At 49.9% G+C, this 7,327-nt stretch overlaps 1 pseudogene; it reads left to right on the top strand.

Annotated features, from left to right (window-relative positions):
• Positions 1–262: 262 nt before the first annotated feature.
• Positions 263–3,358, top strand: LOC149346872 (uncharacterized; annotated as a pseudogene).
• Positions 3,359–7,327: the final 3,969 nt, after the last annotated feature.

The raw sequence follows: 7,327 nt of genomic DNA, 5'->3' as shown, positions 1-7,327 counted from the left end.
TTAAAACTTGAGAAGTACCCCTGGGCCCAGCTCTGAGTTCCCTTCTGTAGTGAACCGAATGCGCTACTGACACGTGCCGTGCTTATCTTATGAGGCCCACCGACCAAGCCATCTGTTATCGGCAGTGGTCCCGGTGACGTCACTAGCCGAGAGGCTATAAAACTACTAACCGCTAATAAAGCTCGTTCCTTCTTCTTCGCCAACCACTTGTCGATTCACTACAGTGGCGACGAGCGGCCCACCGCCGGGCACTGGCTGCTCCATGGCAGCCCACGTTGGACCGCCGGGTTTCGACGAAGTAGAAGACAGTTGGGAAGCATACCAAGTACGTCTGGAGGCCTATTTTGAAGCCTACGGAATCGATGATTCGAAGAAGCGACGGGCGCTTCTAACGGAAGCTTTAAGTACAGCAACAGTCGGCAGAATAACGGGGCGTTGCGCGCCGGCCAAGATTCAAGAGCTTACCTACGAGAAGCTGCATGGTCGAGCTACTGACTAAGCATTTTGCGCCGCAGGGCAATGAAATAGCGGAGTCTTACAAGTTCTTCACCAGGTATCAGCGTCCTGACGAAACAACGAAGGACTTCATTGTCGCAATTCGTAAGATGGCCTGCGGTTGCAACTTCGGCGAGTCAAGGGACAGGATGCTACGAGACAGACTAGTTTGCGGCCTGCGTGACGCTGAAGTTCAGCGAGCACTCTTGCCAAAATCGTCGCTGACACTCAAAGAAGCAGAGGAGGCAGCTTTAGCGGCAGAGATGGCAGCCCTCAACGTGGATCACATGGATAAGACAAAGGGTCAAGGCAACGTTCACGTTTTGAAGAGCAAGCTGCGAGGTCCACCGCATTACCAGAAGAGTCGCCTGCATACTTCACCTAGACCGAGCGATGGTGTTGTTTTTTCGTGCTGCGGTAGCACTGGGCACAGAGCAGCGAAATGCAAGTTTCCCCGGGCGGAGTGTTTTCGCTGCCGAAGAAAAGGGCATCTAGCGAAGATGTGTGTACTGCAACAACCAGGAGTGGCACATTGCGAAGAGCATTCTTCAGAGAGCGACAGCGAGCTTTGTCTGCTAAATGTGTACACTGCATCTGTTAACCTGGTCAAGCCCGTGGATCGCACCTTCGACTGGAGTGGAATTCCGCTGAAGATGCAAGTAGACACCGGTTCACCGGTCTCCATAATTACGTGGGGGACATACTGCAAGCATCGGCACGCCTGGCCTGCGCTCCGCGAGACGTCTTTGCAGTTGTCCTGCTTTCTTGGCAAGCTTCCCGTGAAGGGGGAGCTCCGGCTTCCTGTCTCGTACTCGGGTAAAACTCTGGAAGCGAAGCTAACCGTGCTGCAGTGTGACGGACCGAACTTGTGCGGGCGCGACGTTATCAGCTCATTTGAACGCAACGGAAGGGCTGTCCTGAGCATTGTCGGCGAGGCAAGTACGGGTGAGAGGAAATTTCCACACCAAGCTTCGGTTAGCGCGCTGTTAGAAGAGTTTAGCGATCTGTTTACACCAGGCCTAGGACGCATTGGTGGTCCCGCAGTTCATTTGCGGTTGCATGAAAATGCGCAGCCGCGATTCTGCAAAGCTCGTTCTGTGCCATATGCAATGCGAGAGCAAGTGTCTAAGGAAATAGACCGGCTTGTTAAAGAAGGCATTCTATCGCCTATCGATAGTGCGGACTGGGCCACGCCTCTCGTTCCCGTTATCAAGACGAATGGCTCCATTCGACTGTGTGGCGATTTCAAAGTGACCGCGAATGCTGCATGTGTCACAGAGCAGTACCCATTGCCAAAAATACGGGATGTTTTTGCTAACTTAAACGGGGGTGAAGTGTTCAGCACCATCGACTTGAAAGATGCGTACAATCAGTTGCCACTCGACGAGGAAACCAGGAAGCTCTTGGTCGTAAACACTCAGAAAGGCCTGTTTTGCTTTAATCGACTTCCTTTTGGTGTGGCCTCCGCCCCTGCTATTTTTCAGAGACGTATGGAAGGCATCCTGCAAGGCATTCCGGGCGTTCAAGTTTACCTGGACGATGTGGTAATCGCGGAGAAACGAGGGAACTCGGAGACGCTGCGTCAAGTTTTCGAACTTTTCCGGCAGCACGGTGTCAAGTTGCATCCGCAGAAATGTAAGTTCAGGCAACCAGAAGTTGAATTTCTGCGACATCGTATAAGTGCGGACGGATTGTTACCTGAGACAGACAACATGGTCGCGATAGCAAAGATGCCGAAGCCAAACTGTGTTGCGGAACTGCGAGCATTCTTGGGCTTCGTAACCTATTACCGCGCATTTCTGGGAAACATGGCTACTGTTTTGGAGCCGCTGTATGAACTGCTAAGAACGCACGCTGGCAGTGGGGAGTGAGACAAGATAACGCTTTCCGATTAACCCAGCGGCTGCTACAAGAGGCAAAGTTTTTGGTGCATTACGATCCAAATAAGCCCCTTATCTTGGAAACCGATGCATCCTCGTGTGGCGTTGGTGCAGTGCTATATCACAGAGTAAATGGGCAAGATCTACCAATCGGGTTCCGATCACGAACTCTGTCACCGGCTGAGCGAAAGTACGCGCAAATCGAAAGAGAGGCATTGGTTGTGGTCTTCGGTGTTACAAAGTTCCGGGAATATCTACTCGGGAATCGGTTCACGCTCGTCACAGATCACAGGACCCTCCTCGGCCTTTTCAGCCCTGTTAAGCCCATTCCAGCCATGGCCGCTGCACGGATTCAGCGTTGGTCACTCCTACTAAGCGCCTACAACTACAAGATAGAGTTTAAGCCAGGGAAGGCGTTAATTCCGGCGGACACCCTCAGCCGCTTGCCTGTACGGCAGGCGCATGACGCTAAGGCTGCAGAAGAGGACGCTAGTGAGTACGTCCTTCTAACCGATCACTTAGACTCCGCTCCGCTGTCGGCGAGCGATCTGGCTACGATGACTGCGGACGATAGCCAACTCGCGCAAGTCCGCGATTACATTCAGAACGGCTGGCCACGATACTTGCAACCTGCTCAGGAGCCTTTACGCGCATACATGCACAGGAAGGACGAACTGACGACCAGCCATGGAATTGTGTACTGGGGCCATCGAGCGGTAATTCCGAGGAGTGCGCGGCTACCGATGCTGCGTATGTTGCATGATGCTCATCAAGGAGTAGCGGCTATGAAGATATTGGCCCGTTCTGTATTCTGGTACCCAGGACTCGATCAAGACATTGAGAAGCTGGCTAGCGCATGTCCAACGTGCATAGAATGGGCAGCATGCCCCCTGCACGACAACCCGTGCCTTGGCCAGAAACAGCGGAGCCCTGGTCTAGAATTCATGTTGATTTTGCAGGTCCTGTGGAAGGTCACATGCTGATGATTGTGGTAGATTCTCATACCAAATGGATCGAAGTCACTCAAATTAAGACAGCCAGCTCGGGAAAAACAATTGAAGCACTGCAGACTATGTTCAGCCGATTCGGCTTGCCGAGGACCCTTGTGACGGACAACGGGCCGCAGTTTACTAGCGAGGAGTTCAGGGCATATATGAAGCGCAATGGCATCAGTCATATGCGGACAGCTCCCTACAAACCACAGTCTCACGGTCTGGCGGAAAGGGCGGTACGGACTGTGAAGCACGGGTTAAACAAAAACACGCGAGGTAGTTTGCAATCTCGCCTGGACCACATTCTTTCTCATTATCGGCGCACTCCCCTTCCCAACGGGAAGACTCCGGCTTCCGTGCTTCTCAGATATCAGCCACGCTGTTTATTGCACAATGTGGTGTCACGACCCTTTCCTTCTGCAGATGAATACTGCACCGGAAAACCTCAAATCTGGATGAAAGCGCTCAAATCTGGATGAAAATCAACAAATTATCGCGAATCAAGTTCTGCAGGTGTTACTAGTCTCACTCTCGAAGGTCATAATGTAGTAGGAATGGAGCTTGCAGAAAAGTTACATAATTTTTTTAAGGGTACTGTTTCAACTTTGAATCCCAATATAAAAGCCGATGATCACAGTGTTCTTTGATCCTACCAATTAAAATGAAGTTTGCAGTATTTTTGCCTCCTTAAATAATAGCAGATCTTGTGATATCGATAACATTCAAATTGCGCCGACAAAATACGTAATAGAGTGCATAGCGTGTAATCTCACGTATATTTACAACCTCGCCCTATCAACTGGTCTATTCCCAAAGTTAATGCAGGTATCAAAAGTCGTAGTTCTCTACAAAAAAGGGAGATAAAAGTGATATGTCTAATTATCGATCAATCTCAATATTACCGGCCTTTTTAAAAGTATTAGAGAGAATAATCTACAAAATAAAATTAATTTCTCCTTAAAGTTCCATCTTTTTTCCCCTTCCCAGCATGGCTTTATCCACGTGAAATCAATCAAAACGGCGTTATTAACGCGAAAAGAAATAATACTGGATGCAAATGAAAATCGGGAAATCTGTATCGGAGTTTTTGTAGACTTTCCAAACGACTTCGACCGCCTCAATCATGGTGTTCTACTGCAGAAACCGGAAATATACGGCATACGCGGAACGCCCCTAAACCTTATAAACTCTTACCTTCAACATCTTTACCCAGAAAGTCCAAATAGGGTCCCATCTATAATCATCTCAAGCAGTTTGTACCGGGGTGCCGCAAGGCAGCATTTTAGGGCCTCTCCTGCTCATATTATATATAATTGATATAGTCACAATATATGATAAACCAAAATATGTCTTTTACGCAAATGACACAAGTTTATTTTTTCAAGGCAGTTAATTTTAGCTTCTTCTTCCAATTATAAATGACTCAGTGAGTATATAAAAACCTAGAGTGAAAATAATGTACTACTCTTATATACTTAAAAAACTAAAGCCTTACTTTTCCATGCAAGGCAATCAGCAGTTATTCAGAACTTCGACATAAAGCTTGAAACCACCAACATAGAATTCAAAGACATGATCAAAACACTGGGAAAAAAGGTCGCCGCGGTGTCCCAGTGGTTATGGTGCTCGGCTGCTGACCCGAAAGACGCGGGTTCGATCCCGGCCGCGGCGGTTCAATTTCTTTGGAGGAGAAATTCTAGAGGCCCGTGTACTGTGCGATGTCAGTGCACGTTAAAGACCACCAGGTGGTCGAAATTTCCGGAGCCCTCCACTACGGCGTCTCTCATAGCCTGAGTCGCTTTGGGACGTTAAACCCCATAAACCAAACCAAAACACTAGGAATACTTTTCCACAATCCCATGAGCTGGAACGCCCAAGTTGATTCTGTCGTCGCTCATCTGTGACGGTGTGTTGATATTCTTGCTAAATTCCGACACCTCCTTCCTGTCTCAGTCAAGTTATATATATAACGCCATTTTAGAGCGCAGCTCTTTGGCGTCCGTTCCTGGGTTTCGCATTGTTGAAGACGGAGGGGTCCTGGAGATGACTAACTCGTTTAGCCCCACAGGTACCGGCTCCGAATGACGTTGACGGACTGCGCTATCGAGGAAACTGTACAGAAGGGTTTATTCTACATATTTACAGAAGAGAATGGAATCGAATGCAATGCTCCAATCACACAACGACATCCCGTTAAATACGGTTCGCGTTCCCCAGATCCCTGACTGGGGAACTTAGTTCGAATAACGCTGTCCAATCGGATGGGCCATTGATGACGCTGGCGGTACCACCCACGGCACGGGGCGGTGCTGAAGCTCTCTCGCTCTCTCACAGCTCGGGGGATGAGAAGGGGAAGACAGTCATCAAACACAGATGCGTCACCTTGACCACTGCCGCAAGTTTTCTGTGCGTTGCCTCCGTGGGAAAGCAGAATCCCGCAGTCTCCTCGCAGGTGGTTGAACCTTCTCGAACTCCCCCGCCGGATGGCCGAAGCACGAGACCCATTCGACACAGCGTCTTTCAATTAGCAGCCTCGCTCAGCGTGACCCTGCGTAGCATCATCCAGTCCGGTGACCCGAAGGTCGACTCGGCCAACGTATACCGGTGCTTCCGCCGTGCTGCTGCTGTCGCAAGCTCCTCGCCGCAGCTTTGCCTAACGACGACACTCGTCTGACAGTAATTTCTCCCAGGCCCGTGGGAGACAGCCTCCTTCGATCGGTTCGGAGGTTCGGTGATTTGGAGTGCAACAGCCCCGGCCGTCGTCGTCTATGCTTCTGCCGCCGGCGCCAGGCCTCGTCATATCCCTTGCTTTGCGATGAGTCACACCCGGCTCCCAGGACCACGTTGTCCACTCTTAACAGCTCGTCCGCGGCCCGAAAAATCTCGAATGGCCAGCGTTCACGACCGCTGGGCAGGAAGAGATGAGGTCGGAGTCGGGTGGAAGGGCTGGTTTCCAGAAATAACATCCAAGCTCGAACATTCAACAAAGAATGGCATCAGTGGACTGTTCCACGAGACAGGGCACTGACCCACAAGCAAGCGCTCGGAATTTGCCAAAGACCCACCAGGCTTCCCACAATGACAACAAAGGTTTACTAAAACTTCACTGAATTTTGGCGTAATTTTGGTGCCGAGAAAGCGCGAAATATCCCCTTTGAAATCGCCAAAGACGGACTGCTTGGACCAAGGTTAAAAACAAAAACCCACACACAGTAGGTGGTCCTACCAAGTACTCCTGTCTACAACAATCGGCTGAATCCATCAGCATTTCCGTGCGGTTTTCCGTTCCTGAAACGCATCGAGAAATTGTTTTTGGAGAGCAGGACTCCGTCTAAGCAAGCGACCATTTTTGGGGGGACAAAACTGTCATAAGCATGTTTGAGACGATGGTCAGTCTCAAATATGAACTTTGCGCCGTTCAAGTAACTATGGTAACCCGACAACATCTGTGCCGCCTAACCCAAACGCGCGCTCTTTGCCTAAAGCGCTTAACGCTTCTCTACATATCAGCCTGCGGCTGATGTACTGAACATGGTGCTCTTCGTGGCCGTCGCCAACTTGACTTAAAATAGCACCCAGTCCTCTATCACTGGCGTCACACTGAACTTCTTTACTGAAATAAGTGGCCTGAAACAAAGGTTGGGACACGAGCGCTTCCTTCAGACGAGTTTTCTCTTCGGTCATTTCAGTGTATGTCAGTGAGGCTCCCTTTCGTAAGGTGTCAGTCAATCAAGGGATCTACGCTCCGTCTACGCGACGTTAATCGTAGTTCTACTCGAGCTGCACTCCTGTGAGTGCCCTTATCTCTTGGTAGCATGGGAAATCGACACCTGTGATTTCTAACTCAGTGACACCATAGCCTTTCTAACTCAGGGACGCCATAGCCCTTGTCTAAGGTAAGGAAAAAAAAAACAGTAACCTCCGATCAACTCGTTTTAACTCAAAAGTAGCCTTTCCCTG

This window comes from Amblyomma mixtum, chromosome 4 (assembly GCF_055824585.1).
Source record: "Amblyomma mixtum isolate Tamu chromosome 4, ASM5582458v1, whole genome shotgun sequence".
Classification (NCBI taxonomy): Eukaryota; Metazoa; Arthropoda; class Arachnida; order Ixodida; family Ixodidae; genus Amblyomma; species Amblyomma mixtum.
This window is presented reverse-complemented; position numbering and strand designations above follow the sequence as displayed.